At 39.7% G+C, this 17938-nt stretch overlaps 1 non-coding gene across 1 annotated transcript; it reads right to left on the bottom strand.

Moving 5' to 3' along the window:
* Window positions 1-13615: 13615 nt before the first annotated feature.
* Window positions 13616-13723, bottom strand: LOC127747168 (small nucleolar RNA R71). Its single transcript, XR_008008972.1, has one exon. It is a non-coding gene; the product is annotated as a small nucleolar RNA R71 (small nucleolar RNA).
* Between the last annotated feature and the right edge of the window lie 4215 nt (window positions 13724-17938).

Genomic DNA, 17938 nt, shown 5'->3' with positions numbered 1-17938 from the left:
TCCTCTTTGAGGACGAACCTGAAACGTCATTTAAGGAAGAAGCAAACTCCCTCTCTACTGATCCAGTTGATTTATGTGCAGGTGACATGGCAGCACCTAGGAGTCACTATCTAGGAAGAAGGAGCCCCTGATTTTACACTACAACCATTTCAGGCACAGCACCCAGCAGTGGCTGTGGATTTCGAAAAAAATCTTCGCTACTCAACTCGATGCCCAAGTTTCATGGCTTACCTGCTCAAGAGCCTATCAAGCACCTTAGGGATTTTCAGACTGCCTGTTCTACTGTTAAGCGTGATGGCACTGATGAAATCTCCATTCTGTTAAAAGCCTTCCCATTCTCTCTTGAGGGAAAGGCAAGAGAGTGGTACTACACTCAACCCGGAACAACTGTTTCCAATTGGGATACACTTAGAAGAGAATTTCTGGAGAAATTCTTTCCAGCTGAAGTTGCCGATAAACTGAGGAAAGACATGTCCATGATCTTTCAGGATGAATCTGAAACTCTCTATGACTACTTGGAACGCTTCAATAATCTTCTAGAAGCATGTCCACACCATATGATTGACAAGATAGTGTTACTCGGCTACTTTACACAGGGCATGAAATCTCAAGATAGGACCACATTGGAAGGTGCTAGCAATGGGTCTATGAAAAAGTACAAGACTACGGAAGAAGCATGGCAATTGATCAGCGACTTAACAGAATCTACTAGGAATCACAGGCAGAAACAGAGTCGGTCAAGAGCTGTCGTAGAGGTATCCACTAGCAAAGAGACTGCTGCTATAGCTCAGAGCTTATGTGAAATGACTAACTTGCTGAAGCAGATGCAGCTAAGTCAACAATAGCCTCAGCAAGTTCAGCCTTCTCCACCATAGCACAACCAGCAGTTGGTTCCACAAAGAGTATGTGGAATATGTGCAGATTACAGTCACTACACTGATGAGTGTCTGCAACTTCAACCGGAAGACCACACTGTAGCAGCCACTCATAACTTCTATGACCGCCCCAATCAAGGGTACAATCAAGGTGGCAGCTATAACCATGGATGGTAGGATAACTCTAACCAAGGTTGGAGAGATAATTCAAACCAGGGTTTGAGGGACAATCATAACAGAGGAGGCTGAGATAACTATGGAAATCAGAGGTGGAATAATAATAACAACTTCAGGCAGCAAAATCAGAATCAGGCCTACAGAGCACCTTATCTAAGATAGCCTCAAGCATCTCAGTAGACCTCTCAGATCACTTATCCCTCTTCATCTCCTAATGATGAGTTACTACAATCTATTGATCGGAGATAAAAGGCCATGGAAAATAATTTTACTGCTACTCTGAATGGTCTAACTTCTACTTTGCAAGCCCTTGTCTCACAGATTGGATCAATGAACAACTCCAACAACCAGTCTTCAAGCTCTGATGGACTCCCCTCTCAACCATTACCCAATTCAAAGGGAGGCATTAATGCCATCACCCTAAGGTCCAGAACCACATTACAAGAGAGGAATCAGGAAGAGCCAAACCCACCTGAACACGCCTCAGCTGAAGAGGTAGTGGAATTAGAAGATGTTGAGGAAGAAAAGGATATACAGGACATGGCTGAGGAAGAAAATGCTAAATCACAGGAAGAAGCACCAAAGGGCGCAGACACTATAGAAAATGCCAGTCCTATTCCATTTTCACAACTTGCAAGGAAGCCCAGAAAGCAGTTGGAACCTGATCCCAAAATGGTAGAAATATTCAAAAAGGTTGAGGTAACTGTTCCCCTTTTTTATGTTATTCAACAGATACCTAAATACACAAAGTTTCGAAAGGATTTATGCATACATAAAGACAAAATTAATGAATTAGAAACTATTCCTTTAGGTAGTTCTATATCTGCTTTAATGGGACATATACCTGAAAAATGTAGTGACCCAGGTCCATGCATGGTTAACTGTACCATTGGAGGTGTGATATTTTCTGACTACATGTGTGATTTAGGAGCATGTGTTAGTATAATGCCTTTATCTATATATGATGTTTTGAGGCTCCATCCCTTAAAAAAGTCGGCAGCTCGTTTTGTGTTAGCAGATAAAAGTATTATTACAGTGGCTGGAGTTGCTGAAGATGTATTAGTAGGTATTAAAGGTCTCACTTTTCCCATTGATTTTTACATCCTAGAGATGCCCCAAAATGACTCAGAGAAACTATCATCAATCCTACTCGGAAGACCTTTCTTGAAGACCTCGAAGTTCAAATTAGATGCTTTTGCAGGAACATACTCTTTTGAAATAGACGGCCGAGTAGTAAGCTTCAATCTGAATGGAGTTATGAAGCATCCTCCAGAAGATCATTCTATCTTCCAGTGTGACATCATAGATGAGACCATAGCTGAAGTTTACCAGGAGGAGTTTGAAAAGAAGTACATAGGACAAGGTCCGAGTGTGGGGAATTTTGAGGACAATGAAAGTACTCTACCACTGCCACCAGCTCCAGACAATCCAGAGCCTGACCATGAACAGAAGTTAGAATTGAAACCCCTCCCTCCACACCTCAAATATGCTTACCTCGAGGACAAGCAGAAGTTTCCAGTTATCATTGCACGGGATCTCACTTCTCAACAGGAAGAGCAGTTACTTAGTGTGCTGAGGAGGCACAAGAAAGCAATTGGGTGGAGTTTGGTAGACATAGTAGGCATCGACCCTCAAGTTTGTGAGCACAGAATACTTTTAGAAGATGGAGCAAGACCCGTTCGTCAACCCCAAAGAAGACTGAACCCAACTATCTTAGAGGTTGTCAAGAAGGAAGTGACCAGACTACTAGAGGCAGATATTATCTACCCCATCTCAGAAAGTGAATGGGTGAGCCCAGTACAAGTGGTGCCCAAGAAGTCTGGAGTCACTACAGTGAAGAATGAGCATGGAGAGCTCATAGCAACCAGAGTACAGAACGCCTGGAGGGTTTGCATTGATTATAGGCGTCTCAACCAAGCCACTCGTAAGGATCACTACCCTCTTCCATTCATTGATCAAATGCTGGATCGCCTGTCAGGTAAATCACATTATTGCTTTTTAGATGGTTACACAGGCTACTTCCAGATTCATATAGCCCCTGAAGATCAGGAAAAGACTACTTTTACATGTCCTTTTGGGACTTATGCTTACAAGAGAATGCCCTTTGGCTTGTGCAATGCACCAGCTACTTTCCAAAGGTGCATGATGAGTCTTTTCTTTAATCCTATTGAGGACTGTATGGAAGTTTTTACGGACGATTTTAGCATTTATGGTGATTCTTTTAGCCTTTGCTTGGATAGTCTATCTAGAGTATTAGATAGATGTGTCAGTACAAACCTTGTATTAAATTTTAAAAAATGTCATTTTATGGTGAAACAAGGAATTGTACTAGGACATGTTGTGTCTAATACTGGTATTTCTATAGATCCAGCAAAGGTGGATGTTATTTCTAGTTTGCCTTACCCCTTCTCTGTGAGGAAAGTCTATTCGTTCCTTGGCCATGCAGGTTTTTACCGAAGATTCATTAAGGACTTTAGTAAGGTAGCACTTCCCCTATCCAGGTTACTGCAGAAAGATATCGAGTTCGAGTTCAGTGAGAATTGTAAGCAAGCATTTGATAAGCTGAAGACGGCCCTGACTCAAGCTCCAATTGTGAGAGGACCTGACTGGAGCCAGCCATTCAAAATCATGTGCGATGCTTCTAACCATGCAGTAGGAGCAGCGCTGGCTCAATGTGAAAGTAAAGATCCTTTTGTCATTGCTTATGCGTCTAAGACTTTAGACACTACTCAGTCTAACTACACTACTACTAAAAAAGAGCTTTTTCTATTATTTTTGCTCTGGATAAATTCCGAGCCTATTCACTTGGTGCTAAGGTAGTAGTGTATTCAGACCACGCAGCTCTAAAGTATTTATTAGCTAAAAAGTAATCCAAACCAAGGCTTATACGTTGGATACTGCTACTACAAGAATTTGATTTAGAAATAAAGGATAGGAGTGGTAACCAGAATCTAGTGGCAGACCACTTGAGTCGCCTTGAGCACATTAAAGATGACTCCACTCCTATAGCTGATCGCACTTTTCCTCCAAATTTTACTAAGCACCAAAGAGACAAGCTGAAAAACGAGTCTAAATATTATATATGGGATGACGCCTATTTATGAGATGTGGCGCTGACCAGGTAATTAGACAGTGTGTGCCTCAATCAGAATTCCAGTCCATCTTAGAGGCCTGTCACTCATCTGAGAGTGGAGGACATTTTGGCCCTCAAAGAACAGCTAGAAAAATCTTAGACTGTGGATTCTGGTGGCCCACTCTTTTTAAAGACGCTGCTGAATTTTGTAAATCTTGTCACCCATGCCAAAGGTTTGGTAATATATCCGAGAGGGATGAAATGCCTCAACAAATTATGCTTTTCTGTGAAATTTTTTATGTTTAGGGCATTGACTTCATGGGTCCATTTCCAAATTCTAATGGCCACCTTTATATACTGTTAGCTATAGATTATGTTTCTAAATGGGTGGAAGCAATTCCGACCCGTACTGATGATGCTAACACTGTTGTTTCCTTTGATAGAAACCACATTATTTGTCGCTTTGGATCACCACGAGCAATCGTGAGCAATCAAGGCACCCATTTTTGTAACAGGAGACTAACAGGATTACTGAAGAAGCATGGGATCATTCATAGAGCAGCAACAGCCTATCATCCTCAGACTAATGGGCAAGCCGAGGTGTCTAACAGAGAGATAAAGTGCATATTGTAGAAGATAGTCAAACCTCATAGAAGGGACTGGAGCACCAGGCTGCAAGATGCACTCTGGGCATACAGAACAGCGTACAAGACACCCATTGAGATGAGTCCTTTTCGCTTAGTCTATGGAAATGCCTGTCATCTTCCAGTTGAAGTGGAGCACAAAGCTTTTTGAGCAGTAAAGGAATGCAACATGGGATATAAGAAGGCCGGAGTTGAAAGGAAGTTGCAATTGCAAGAATTGGAGAGCCTTCGCCTAGAAGCTTATGAGAACTCAAGGTTGTACAAGGAGAAAATGAAAGCTGTACATGATCAACACATCAAAAGGAAAGAGTTCCAACCTGGGGATTTAGTCCTCCTTTTACAACTCCAGACTAAGGCTCATGCCAGGCATGTTGCGATCAAGGTGGGAAGGTCCATATAGAGTCAAGAAGGCTGAGTCGTACGGAGTTTTTCACCTAAGTCACCCTTCAAGCTCTGAACTCATCAAGGTTAATGGACATCGTTTGAAGCTCTACCATGGTGAGAAGGTGACGAAAAACAAGGAGTTAGATGTCTTCCTCTTGGAGGATCCACTCGCAACAGAAAACTGAGCTACTGAAGCGTCCAACTTATGGACGTTAAAGCAAAGTGCTAGGTGGGAGACAACCCACCACGGTATGATCGTTCCCCTTCTTCTCCTTATCTTCCCTCTTGTATAACTCTTCTCTGTACTACTGCCTATATCTTGCACCTCATCTGCATACTGCATTTGCATAAAAAAAAGAGAGAGAGAGAGAAAAAGCATGCGACGCGTCAGTGTCACCGACACGTCCGTGTCGCATGGGCATTGGAAATAAAAAAAAAAGATTGAATAGAGAGTTGCGCCGGAATGTGGTTGGAGGCGTGCCTTAGGCACAATTTGATCCACGCGACCGCATGGATGACGCAACCGCGTCATTTGCAATTTGGCCTCACCACGCATCCGCGTCACCCACGCGAACGCATGGCCTTGCAATTCGACGTAACAAGGGTGAATGGCCGAAAGTTGTGCGGGAGCTGGGTTATACTTGTGCTAATCGCACAGGCCCATCCACGCGATCGCGTCACCCACGCGACCGCACCACCCTAAATTTTGGAAAATCATAAATTAAACAGAGAGTTGTGCGAGCGCGAAGCTGTCCTCGCGCCACTAGCGCAAATCCCGTCACGCGTCCGCGTTAGCTCACTTAAGGGCCTTCCACGCGAACGTGTGTCCCACGCGTCCGTGCCGTTTGCGTTGCCCAACTCATTCAAATCTGCCAGCCTGCTTTATCTTTTCTTTCCCCCAATCTTATTTTCTTTTCTTCCTTCTTCCTTCTTTCTCACTTTCTACTCTCTCTCTCACCCTCATTAACAAGGTTTTCTTTTCTTCCCCCCTTACTTTTCTATTTTTCTTCTTATTTTTCTATGTTATCTTCTCTTCTTTTCTTTTCCATTTACTTTCACTATCCATATTTTCTTCTTCTTTCTTTCTTCCTTTTTACTTGGTGTTGAAAATTTATTTGAGTTATTATTTCTCATTATATGTTTGTGGATTATTGTAAAATTGTTTGGCAATTATATATTACCTTTTCAAAGGGGTGCTTGCCTGTTTACTTTAATACTTTCTATACCTTATTTACCATGCATGCTATGTGTTTGTGAAAAAGCTTGTATGGCATCATGCACTTTTCTACATTATTCTATTCTACTATTCAATGCTTGCTTTTCACAAATTCCCTTTACTATTTTATTAATTGAATTTAATTGTCAATACAAACGTGATGGTTTTTTATGAAGTGATGCTTGATCTATGCTACTCATGTCTTTGCTAGCATGTCAATAAACATCTTGCATCTGCTTACCCTATCATGCACTTGCTTTATTTCCTTTGATGAACTTTTCACATGTTGTCATGACCATGTGTTCACTTCATTCCTCTTTACCGTGCATTGATTATCACTCATATAATCCTCTTCCTTGCTCTATCTCTTTAAATTTAATTTACTTTCTCTTCTTTTTTTCAGAATGGCCACCAAAAAGGGCAAAGAGAAAGCTGCCTCCAAATCCACAGCAAGGAAAGGAACAAAAAGAACATTAGTGGCAGAACTTTCTTCAACTGTAGTCAAGCCCTCAACAAAAATAATTAAAAGGATTATAAAGGTTGATGAAAAGGAAAGAGCCTTCCTAGCAAAGGACACTGCACGATTTCCAAATCACTACTGTGAGCAGATGTTTCCTATTCTGGCAGCTTGGAATTACAACAATGAACACCTTCTTATCCTTCCACCTCGTATTGCCAACTTTGTTGAGCCGCAAATTGCACAAAGACATTGGGGATTCTTACAGAGACAGCCACGACAGGTCAATCTTTCTTGGGTAGTTGAGTTCTACTTCAACTTCCACCCGCCAACCCTGCAGTTTATTTATATACGTTAGAAGCAAGTCCCCATTACAGAAGAAGCCATTCAGCGAGCCTTAAATCTTCCCCCTGCTCCGAAAGGATTGGACGCTTTTCAGAAAGCCACAATCAAGCGTCAGGCGTACAACTTTGACTGGGACGCTGTTCTTAGAGTTATCGCTCAACCTGGCAGCAAATGGATCTTTGGATACCATCGTTCCCATCCTAAAGGAATCTCGGCTTCCGCACTTACCTTAAAGGCTCACGTATGGGCACAGATTATGTCCCATTACGTCTTCCCGAGCACTCATGAGTCTTCCTTCACTGCAGACATGGCCGTTCTACTATGGTGCATCCTCACAGACCAGCCTCTAAATTTACCAAGACATATCCGGAATGCTCTGGAACACATGCAGATCGTGAGCAACCTACCTTTCCCCGTCTTGGTCTCTGATCTTATCTCAGCAGCCGGAGTTCCCTACAGAGCTGGAGACACCAAAGCCATACTTCCACGGGATGATCAGTACGTCCCTAACGGGAGATATCTCAGGCCACCACTTGCCACTACCAGCTAGTCCACAGAGGATGCTGCAGTTCCTCCACCATCTACTAGTCAACTGCTGCATCAAATGCTGACGCGGTCGGACAACAAGACAAGAAAGTAAAGCTCCGAGAGCGCCGCAACTACCGCCGTTTCTACTACCTCAAGGAGCTACTCACAGGCAACCACTGACCTGACGAGGACCCAGACACTCCGGACTCCACTTCCTTCACCAGCACAGGGAGCCATGACGGTCCCGACTGTGGAGACACTGCCACCAGCCCACCATTGTTCCTGACAGATGGCACCGAGGACGGTGCAAATCCTTAAGTGTGGGGAGATTGGTTAGTACCTAACTTCCGGAGGTAATTTCTCTTCTCTAAGCACCAATAAATTAGGATATTTAGTTAGTTTTTCTTTTGTAGAATAAGATAAATTGCATAGTAAGAGATTAGTTGCATGCATGTTCTACTTAATTGAAAAGACAATAAGTTTCTTCTAAGACTCTATTTTTGGAACAAAAAAAAAATTTCACTAATTTTAATTAAAACTCTTACGTTAAATTTGCTTGAAGTTGTATTTGGAACATGATTTTTGAGCTAAAGAACACACAACCTGTGAGATTTGAGCCTTTATGCATGGTTACATTATTTAACCATAATTGTTTTATTCTTGTGTGTTTACTTCTCTATGATTGTAATCTATATTTTGCTCCATTCTATATGTCCAATGTTCAATATATTTATATGCTGCATATGACTGAGACCATTAATTGTTTAGCTCACTTATCCAAATTAAGCCTACCCTTTCAATTACCTTTGTTAGCCACTTTGAGCCTTTAAATCCCATTTGTTCTGTAATTTACCACATTACTAACCTTAAGCGGAAAAACAATTATATATCCCAATTTGAATCTTTGGTTAGCTTAAGATAGAATTGTGTGTGCTAATTAAGTATGGGAAATTGTGGGGACAAAGGATAATAAGGGAATGTGTCATGATAATATAATGGGAATTTGGACACCTACTCATGTGAAACTATAAGAATCAAAAATCTATGTGCATTGATTAGCTATGTTTATTTTTATGTTTATGTTAAAAAATATTCAATAAATAAATAAGGGGACAAAATTACCCCAATGCTGAGTTAAGAATTCAAAGATCAATGCATGTATGATAAAATTAAAATAAAAAGTTGATACATGAGTATGGAATGTGAAAGAGAATTCTGGGTAGCTAGGTACGTACTCCAAAGTTATATAAAATATATATAGGTTATGTTAAAGTTTGGGTTAATTAAAGATTCAATTTATAAGCTCACTTAACCATATATATATCCTTACCTTTACCTTGGCCCCATTATAACCTTGAAAAGACCTCATGATGTTGCATTAGTATATTAAATGTTGTTGATTGGTTAGGAGAAGAACAAAAATTAGGGAGCATGATTAGAGAAGGATAGAGTGATAACCCTATACACTAGAGAGACTAGAGTATACATACATCATTAGTGATGGTTCAATGCTTAAAATTCTATGTTCCCTGCTTTCATGAGCCACCTTCTTGCATTTTTATCTGTTCTTACTGTATGAGAATTGAATTAGTGGAACTTGATTTATAATTGTTTTGAATAGCTTATTTATTCTTGATAAAGTGGACAAGAATCATATAGTTGCATTCACATATATAGGTTGCATTGCATTGCATGAGTTTTTACATGTTCTTACTCATTTATTTTATCTCCTCTAACTAAGCATGAGGACATGCTAATGTTTAAGTGTGGGGAGGTTGATAAACCACTATTTTATGGTTTATAATGTGTTTAATTGTGTGGTTTTATCATAATCTTTACCCACTTATTCATATAATTAGCATGCATTTATATTTCCTTCCTAAAATTATTACATGATTGAAAACTTACTTCATAGAGACTTTTAATTAGGTATTTTAATTCTCCTTTATTCCATTTGATGCCGTGATCTATATGTTAAGTGTTTCAGGCTTTATAGGGCATGAATGAGTTGGAGATTGGAAAGGAAGCATGAAAAAAATGGAAGGAACACAAAGAATTGAGGAGATAACCAACGAGAAGTCACGTGGTTGCATGGCTGACGCGACCGTGCGAGATAGAAGAAATAACAGTGACGCTGACATTAGGATTTTTGCTAGTAAAGAATTTTACAAAAATATAATCGCGTTGTGAGTATAGATTCTAAACCAACAAAAAATCCCTTTGTACAAATGTCTTGGTTGTCACAAATAACAAAACCCAATAAATTTATAAATCGAAGTATTCAAACCTCGGGTCGTCTTCTCAAGGAACTGCAGGGAAGTATGAATTATTATTGGTTATGGAAAAATAATGTTTTTGGGGTTGAAAAGGTTTTAAGCAAGAGAAATAGATTGCAAGAATTAATAAATTAATATCTAATAGAAACTTTTGGCAATGTATGAAAACTGGAAGTCCTATCCAGTTGTCCTTATCAATTGTGATGAGAATTGGATTTTTCTCCCACTTAGTTAACCTTTACTAAAGCAAAGGAAAGTCAAGTGGACTAATTAGTTTGACCCTCAAGTCCTAGTCAATCCCTCTGGGAAGACTAGTTTTAGAGCATCTAGATCAATTAAAATCTACCAATTTCAACCACTGCTGAGTTTGACAACTCAAGAGTTACCATTTAATCAACCAAAGCCAAAAGGGAATATAATCTACTTGAATGAAAATAATCTGGATAGAGCCCAAGCATCAATAACATATAAGTCTGAAATACCTCAATTGCATTAATAAAATAAAATCAATCCAAATATGAAGAGTCATAAGCCAAATAAGCAACATCAAAAATCAACAATTAAGAGAAGTCGAAATAAAAAGATATTAAACCTGATAGAAAGATGAGATAAAAATATTCCTAAGTTCTAAAAATTCTAATCCTAATCCTAAGAGAGAGGAGGGAACCTCTCTCACTAAAAACTACATCTAAATCCTAAAAAGTTTGTATTTTCTCCTCCCTCATGAATAGGTGGATCCTTCCATTTATAATCCTTCAATCTGTGTTCTTCGGGTTTGGATCTGGGCCAAAAAGGCCCGGAAATCACTGAGGACAACTTCTGCAAATTCTGCAGATCGCGCACGTCACGCGTCTGCGTGGGTCACGCGGTCGCGTCATCTGGAGTGTTGCCCTTCCACGCGGTTACGTCAGTCATGCGCCCGCGTCAGTTGTATTTCGTGAGTCACACGTTCACCTCATCCATGCGCTCGCGTCGATCCCTTTTTGTGTGAACCACGCGTTCGCGTCGTCCATGCGGACGCGTCATTGTCAGTTTCTTCAAAAACTCCATTTTATGCTTTCCTTCCATTTTTGTATGTCTCCTTTCCATCCTTTAAATCATTCCTACCTTAGAAGATCTGAAAATACTTAACACACAAATCACGGCATCGAATGGCAATACAAGGTAATTAAAATTAATATTTTTAAAGCCTAGGAAACATGTTTTTCACATACATCACATAATAAGAAGGGAAAGTAGAACCATGCAATTTCACATGCATAAGTGGGTGAAGGATTAAATAAATCACTTAAATTCAGCATAAATTATGTCATAAAATATGGGTTTATCAGACGCGCTCACGTGTCTGACGCAACCGCGCGGATTGGAAGCTGCATGAACGACGCGAAATGCGTGGACGACGCGCACACGTGGTACGAGAAACGCCGAGTGACGCGAACGCGTGGATGACGCGGTCACGTGACATGCGCAATCTGCAGAATTTCAGAAGTCGTTGGCAGAGTTTCTGGCTGGATTTCAACCCAGTTTTCGGCCCAAAAACACAGATTAGAGCCAGGGAACATGCAGAGACAAAAAAACAACATTGATTCTGCATAATTTTTAGTTTCTAGATCTGAAATTGCTCCTCCCCTAGGTTTTACTCACTTGAACATTCATAGTTAGGATTTCGAAGGTTTTAGCTTTAGCTTCTGAGAAGAGTCTACCTCCGGTACTAGTCATTATAGTCTGTTATTTACTTTTCATTTATTCTTCAATATTTTTAATTCCCCTAGAGTTGACTTTGGATTATTTTCATGAGTTATTAATATAGACTATTTTTTATTTTCAATTAATCCCTTTCATTATTATTCATCATGTCTTCTTTTATTTTCTCCATTAATTCTGTGAAGTTTATAATTATGATGAGTGAGTAGTCCCATAACTTGATTGGGAGATGATTGAAAAGAACCCTTTAGTTGAATCACTCAAAAGAGAAATTATAATTGGGTTATTTGTTGGATCACCCTCTAATCATTGACACTAGTCCTTCCCAAAAGAGAGGACTAGGACTTGTGACTAGAAACAGCTTTCCAACTTGCTTGACTTTCCTTTACCTAGTAAGGGATAACTAAGTAGAGTGACTTCCAATTATTAATTAATCTTGAGAGTACTTCAACAAAAATAGGGCTTCCGACTAATCTACTCGCAGTCAAGGCTTTTATTTAAAATTAATTAAATTCTCTAATTTAATTTCCAGTTATCAACTCAACCATTTTTGAAAACACCTGATTGATAAAATAGCACATTTTTCTGCAACTCATTGGGAGACGACCTGGGAATCATACTCCTAGTATTTTAATTTCAATATTGTGACTACCCTTTTAAATTGATAAGTGGATTTTCAGCTGGTTAAGGACTGTACTTGCAACGTATTTCTGTTAATAAATTCTTATCGCGCCAATGTCCGCCACGTCAATTATCTTTCCAAAACCTTTTCAAAAATCAAATCTTTTCCATTTTTCTTAATTACATTTCAAATTTTTGAAAACTTTATTAACAATTAATGTGATTGATTCAAAAATTTGAAGTCTGTTACTTTCTTGTTAAGAAAGGTTCAATCTTTAAATTCTAGAATCATATCTTTTAGTTTCTTGTTAGTCAAGTAATCAAATTTTAATTTTAAAAATCAAATCTTTTTTAAAATTGATTTTCAAATCTTTTTCAACTAACTTTTTGTTTGTTTCTTATCTTTTTCAAAACTATCTAACTACTTTTCTCTCTCTAATTTTTGAAAATCATCTCCCTCTTTTTCAAATTTCTTATAATTAACTAATTGTTTCAAATTTTAATTTTAATTTTATTTCTTCTCTTAATTTTCGAAAATCACCAACCCTTTTTCAAAATTAGTTTTTGAAATTCTCTCTCTCTTTTCTCTTTCTATTTATTTAAATTATCTACTAACACTTCTCTTCTACTCAAGAATTCGAACCCATTCTTCACCGTTGTGTTTGGATTCTTACCTTTTCCTTCTTCTATTCTTTTTTTCTTCTACTAACATAAAGGAATCTCTATACTATGACATAGAGGATTCCTCTTCTTTTTCTGTTCTCTTCTTTTTTATATGAGTAGGAGCAGAGACAAGAACATTCTTGTTGAAGCAGATCCGGAACCTGAAAGGACTCTGAAGAAGAAACTAAGAGAAGCTAAAGCACAACAGTCCAGAGAAAACCTTATAGAGAATCTCGAAAAAGAGAGAGACATGGCCGAACCCAATAACAATAGTGGAGGCGCAAGGAGGATGCTTGGTGACTATACTACACCTACTTCAAAATTTGATGGAAGAAGCATCTCAATCCCTGCCATTAGAGCAACTAATTTTGAGCTGAAACCTCAACTAGTTGCTCTAATGCAATAGAACTGCAAGTTTTATGGACTTCCATCAGAAGATTCCTATCAGTTTTTAACTGAGTTCTTGCAGATCTGTGAGACTGTTAAGACTAATGGAGTAGATCCTGAAGTCTACAGGCTCATGCTTTTCCCTTTTGCTGTAAGAGACAGAGCTAGAACATGGTTGGACTCACAGCCTAAAGATAGCCTAGACTCATGGGATAAGCTAGTCGTGGCCTTCTTGGCTAAGTTCTTTCCTCCTCAAAAGCTGAGCAAGCTTAGAGTGGATGTTCAGACCTTCAAACAAAAAGATGGTGAATCCCTCTATGAAGCTTGGGAAAGATACAAGCAGATGACCAAAAGGTGTCCTTCTGACATGCTTTCAGAGTGAACCATTTTGGATATATTCTACTATGGTCTATCTGAGTTCTCTAAGATGTCACTAGACCATTCTGCAGGTGGATCCATTCACCTAAAGAAAATACCTGCAGAAGCTCAAGAACTTATTGACATGGTTGCAAATAACCAGTTCATGTACACTTCTGAGAGGAATTCTGTGAATAACGGGACGCCTCAGAGGAAGGGAGTTTTTGATATAGATGCTCTGAATGCCATATTGGCTCAGAACAAAATGTTGACTCAGCAAGTCAACATGATTTCTCAAAGTCTAAATGGATAGCAAAATGCATCCAACAGTACTAAATAGGCATCTTCTGAAGAAAAAGCTTATGATCCTAAGAACCCTGCAATAGCAGAGCTAAATTACATGGGTGAACCCTATGGGAACACCTATAATTCCTCATGGAGAAATCATTCGAATTTCTCATGGAAAGATCAACAAAAGCCTCAACAAGGCTTTAATAAAGGTTGAAGAAACAGGCTCAGCAATAGCAAGCCTTTTCCATCATCTTCTCAGCAACAGACAGAGAATTCTGAGCAGATTTCCTCTAGCTTAGCAAACATAGTCTCTGATTTATCTAAGGCCACTTTAAGTTTCATGAGTGAAACAAGGTCCTCCATCAGAAATTTGGAGGTACAAGTGGGCCAGCTGAGTAAGAAAGTCACAGAAACTCCTCCTAGTACTCTCCCAAGCAATATTGAAGAGAATCCAAAAAGAGAGTGCAAGGCCATTGATATAATCAAAATGGCCGAACATAGAGAGGAAGGGGAGGACGTGAATCCTAATGAGGAAGACCTCATGGGACGTCTCCCAGGCAAGAAAGAGTTCCTTATTGAGGACCTAAAGGATTCTGAGGCTCATATAGAGACCATAGAGATCCCATTAAACCTCTTTCTGCCATTCATGAGCTCTGAAAACTATTCTTCCCCTAAAGAGGATGAAGATATAACTGGAGAGCAAGTTGCTCAATATCTGGGAGCTATCATAAAGCTAAATGCCAAGTTGTTTGGTAATGAGACTTGGGAAGATGAACCTCCCTTGCTCATTAGTGAACTAGATACATGGGTTCAGCAAACTTTACCTCAAAAGAAACAAGATCCTAGTAAATTCTTAATACCCTGTACTATAGGTACCATGACCTTTGAGAAGGCTCTGTGTGACCTAAGGTCAGACATAAATCTTATGCCACTCTCTGCAATGGAGAAGCTGGAGATCATTGAGGTATAGCCTGTCACATTCTCATTAGAGATGGCAGACAGATCACAAAGACAAGCTTATGGATTGGTAGAGGACGTGTTAGTGAAGGTTAAAGGCCTTTACATCCCTGCTGATTTCATAATCTTAGAGACTAGGAAGAATGAGGATGAATGCATCATCCTTTGAAAACCCTTCCTAGCCACAGCAGGAGCTGTGATTGATGTTAACAGAGGAGAATTAGTCCTTCAATTGAATGGGGACTACCTTGTGTTTAAATCCCAAGGCTATCCTTCTGTAACAATAGAGAGGAAGCATGAAAAGCTTATCTCAGGACAGAGTCAAACAAAGCCCCCACAATCAAACTCTAAGTTTAGTGTTGGGAGGCCACAACCAAACTCTAAGAATGGTATTGAGAAATCCCCACATTCAAACTCTAAGTTTGGTGTTGGGAGTCCACAACATTGACCTGATCACCTGTGAAGCTCCATGAGAGCACACTGTCAAGCTAGTGACATTAAAGAAACGCTTATTGGGAGGCAACCCAATTTTTATTTATCTAATTTTATTTTTTATTTTATTGTTCTTTTGTGTTTTATTAGGATCATAATCATGTGGAGTCATAAAACAAATACTAAAATTAAAAACAGAATCAAAAACAGCAGAAGAAACAGTACACCCTGGAGGAAGGGCTTACTGGCATTTAAATGCCAGTAAGGAGCATCTGGCTGGTGTTCAATGCCAGAACAGAGCATGGGTTTGGCGTTGAACACCAGAAACAAGCAACAGTCTGGCGTTTAAATGCCAGGACTACACGCTGAGGAGAACTGGCATTAAACGACAGAAACAAGCATGGAACTGGCGTTCAACACCAGAAACATGCTGCAGACTGGCGTTGAACGCCCAAAACAAGCATAGATCTGGCATTTAACGCCAGAAACAAGCATCAATCTGGCATTAAACGCCAGGATTACATAGAGATGGCATTTTACACGACTAATTGGTGCAGGGATGTTAAATCCTTGACACCTCAGGATCTGTGGATCCCATAGGATCACCTCAGGATCTGTGGACCCTACAGGATCCCCACCTACCTCAACTCACCCTCTCTATCTTCTTCACACAATCCAAAAACACTCTTCCCCAAACATTATTCACCAATCACCTCAATCCCTCTTCCCAATTACCCCTTCACCACTCACATCCATCCTCTCTTCCCCATAAACCCCACCTATCTTCAAAATTCAAAATCTCTTTCCCACCCAAATCCACCCTAAATGGCCGAAACAATACCCTCTCCCTCCACTATATAAACCCCTCCATCCTTCTTCCTTTTCACACAACACAACCCTCTCTTCTCCCCCTTGGCCGAATACACATCTCTCCCCCTCTCCTCCATATTTTCTTCTTCTTCTTCTTCTATTCTTTCTTCTTTGCTCGAGGATGAGCAATATTCTAAGTTTGGTGTGGTAAAAGCATAGCTTTTTTTTGTTTTTTTCATAACCACTTATGGCATTTAAGGTAGGAGAAACCTCTAAAAAAGGGAAAGGGAAGACAAAATCTTCCACCTCCGAGTCATGGGAGATGGAGAGATTCATCTTAAAAGCCCATCAAGACCACTTCTATGAAGTTGTGGCCAAGAAGAAGGTGATCCTCGAGGTCCCTTTCAAGCTCAAGAAAAATAAGTATCCGGAGATCCGACATGAGATCCAAAGAATAGGTTGGGAAGTTCTGACCAACCCCATTCAACAAGTCAGAATCTTAATGGTTCAAGAGTTCTATGCCAATGCATGGATCACTAGGAACCATGATCAAAATATGAACCCGAACCCAAAGAATTATCTTACAATGGTTCGGGGGAAATGCTTAGATTTCAGTTCGGAAAATGTGAGGTTGGCTTTCAACTTGCCTATGATGCAAGAAAATGCACGCCCCTACACTAGAAGGGTCAACTTTGATCAAAGGTTGGACCAAGTCCTCATGGACATATGTGTGGAAGGAGCTCAATGGAAAAGAGACTCAAAAGGCAAGCCAGTTCAATTAAGAAGACTGGACCTTAAGCCTGTAGCTAGAGGATGGTTGGAGTTCATCCAACGCTCCAACATCCCCACTAGCAACCGATCCGAAGTTACTGTGGATCGGGCCATCATGATCCATAGCATCATGATTGGAGAGGAAGTAGAATTTCATGAAGTCATCTCTCTTGAATTCTACAAAATATCCGAAAAGCCCTCCACCTTAGCAAGGCTAGCTTTCCCTCATCTCATTTGCCATCTATGCTACTCAGCTGGAGTTATCATAGAAGGAGACATCCTCATTGAAGAGGACAAGCCCATCACTAAGAAGAGGATGGAGCAAACAAGAGAGCCCATCCATGGATCTCAAGAGATACATGAGGAAGCTCATCATCAAGAAATCCCTGAGATGCCTCAAGGGATGCATTTTCCTCCAAACAACTATTGGGAACAACTCAACACTTCTCTAGAAGATTTGAGTTATAACATGGACCAACTAAGGGTGGAGCATCAAGAGCACTCCATCATTCTCCATGAGATTAGAGAAGATCAAAGAGCAATGAGGGAGGAGCAACAAAGGCAAGGAAAAGACATAAAAGAGTTCAAGGACATCATTGGTCCTTCAAGAAGAAAACGCCACCATCACTAAGGTGGACTCATTCCTTGTTCTTATTTCTCTGTTTTTCATTTTTTTATGCTATATGTTTGCTATGTTTTGAGTCTTTATTACATGATCATTAGTATTTAGTAACTATGTCTTAAGGCTATGAATAATTCCATAAATCCTTCACCTCTCTTAAATGAAAAATATTTTAATACAAAAGAACAAGAAGTATATGAGTTGCAAATTCATCCTTCAAATTAGTTTAATTATATTGATGTGGTGACAATACTTTTTGTTTTCTGCATGAATGCTTAAACAGTGCATATTTTTTATCTTGTTGTTTATGAATGTTAAAATTGTTGGCTCTTGAAAGAATGATGAACA

Source organism: Arachis duranensis, chromosome 4 (assembly GCF_000817695.3).
Source record: "Arachis duranensis cultivar V14167 chromosome 4, aradu.V14167.gnm2.J7QH, whole genome shotgun sequence".
Lineage (NCBI taxonomy): Eukaryota > Viridiplantae > Streptophyta > Magnoliopsida > Fabales > Fabaceae > Arachis > Arachis duranensis.
Note: the sequence above shows the minus strand (reverse complement) of the source record. Positions and strands in the feature narration are given on the sequence as shown.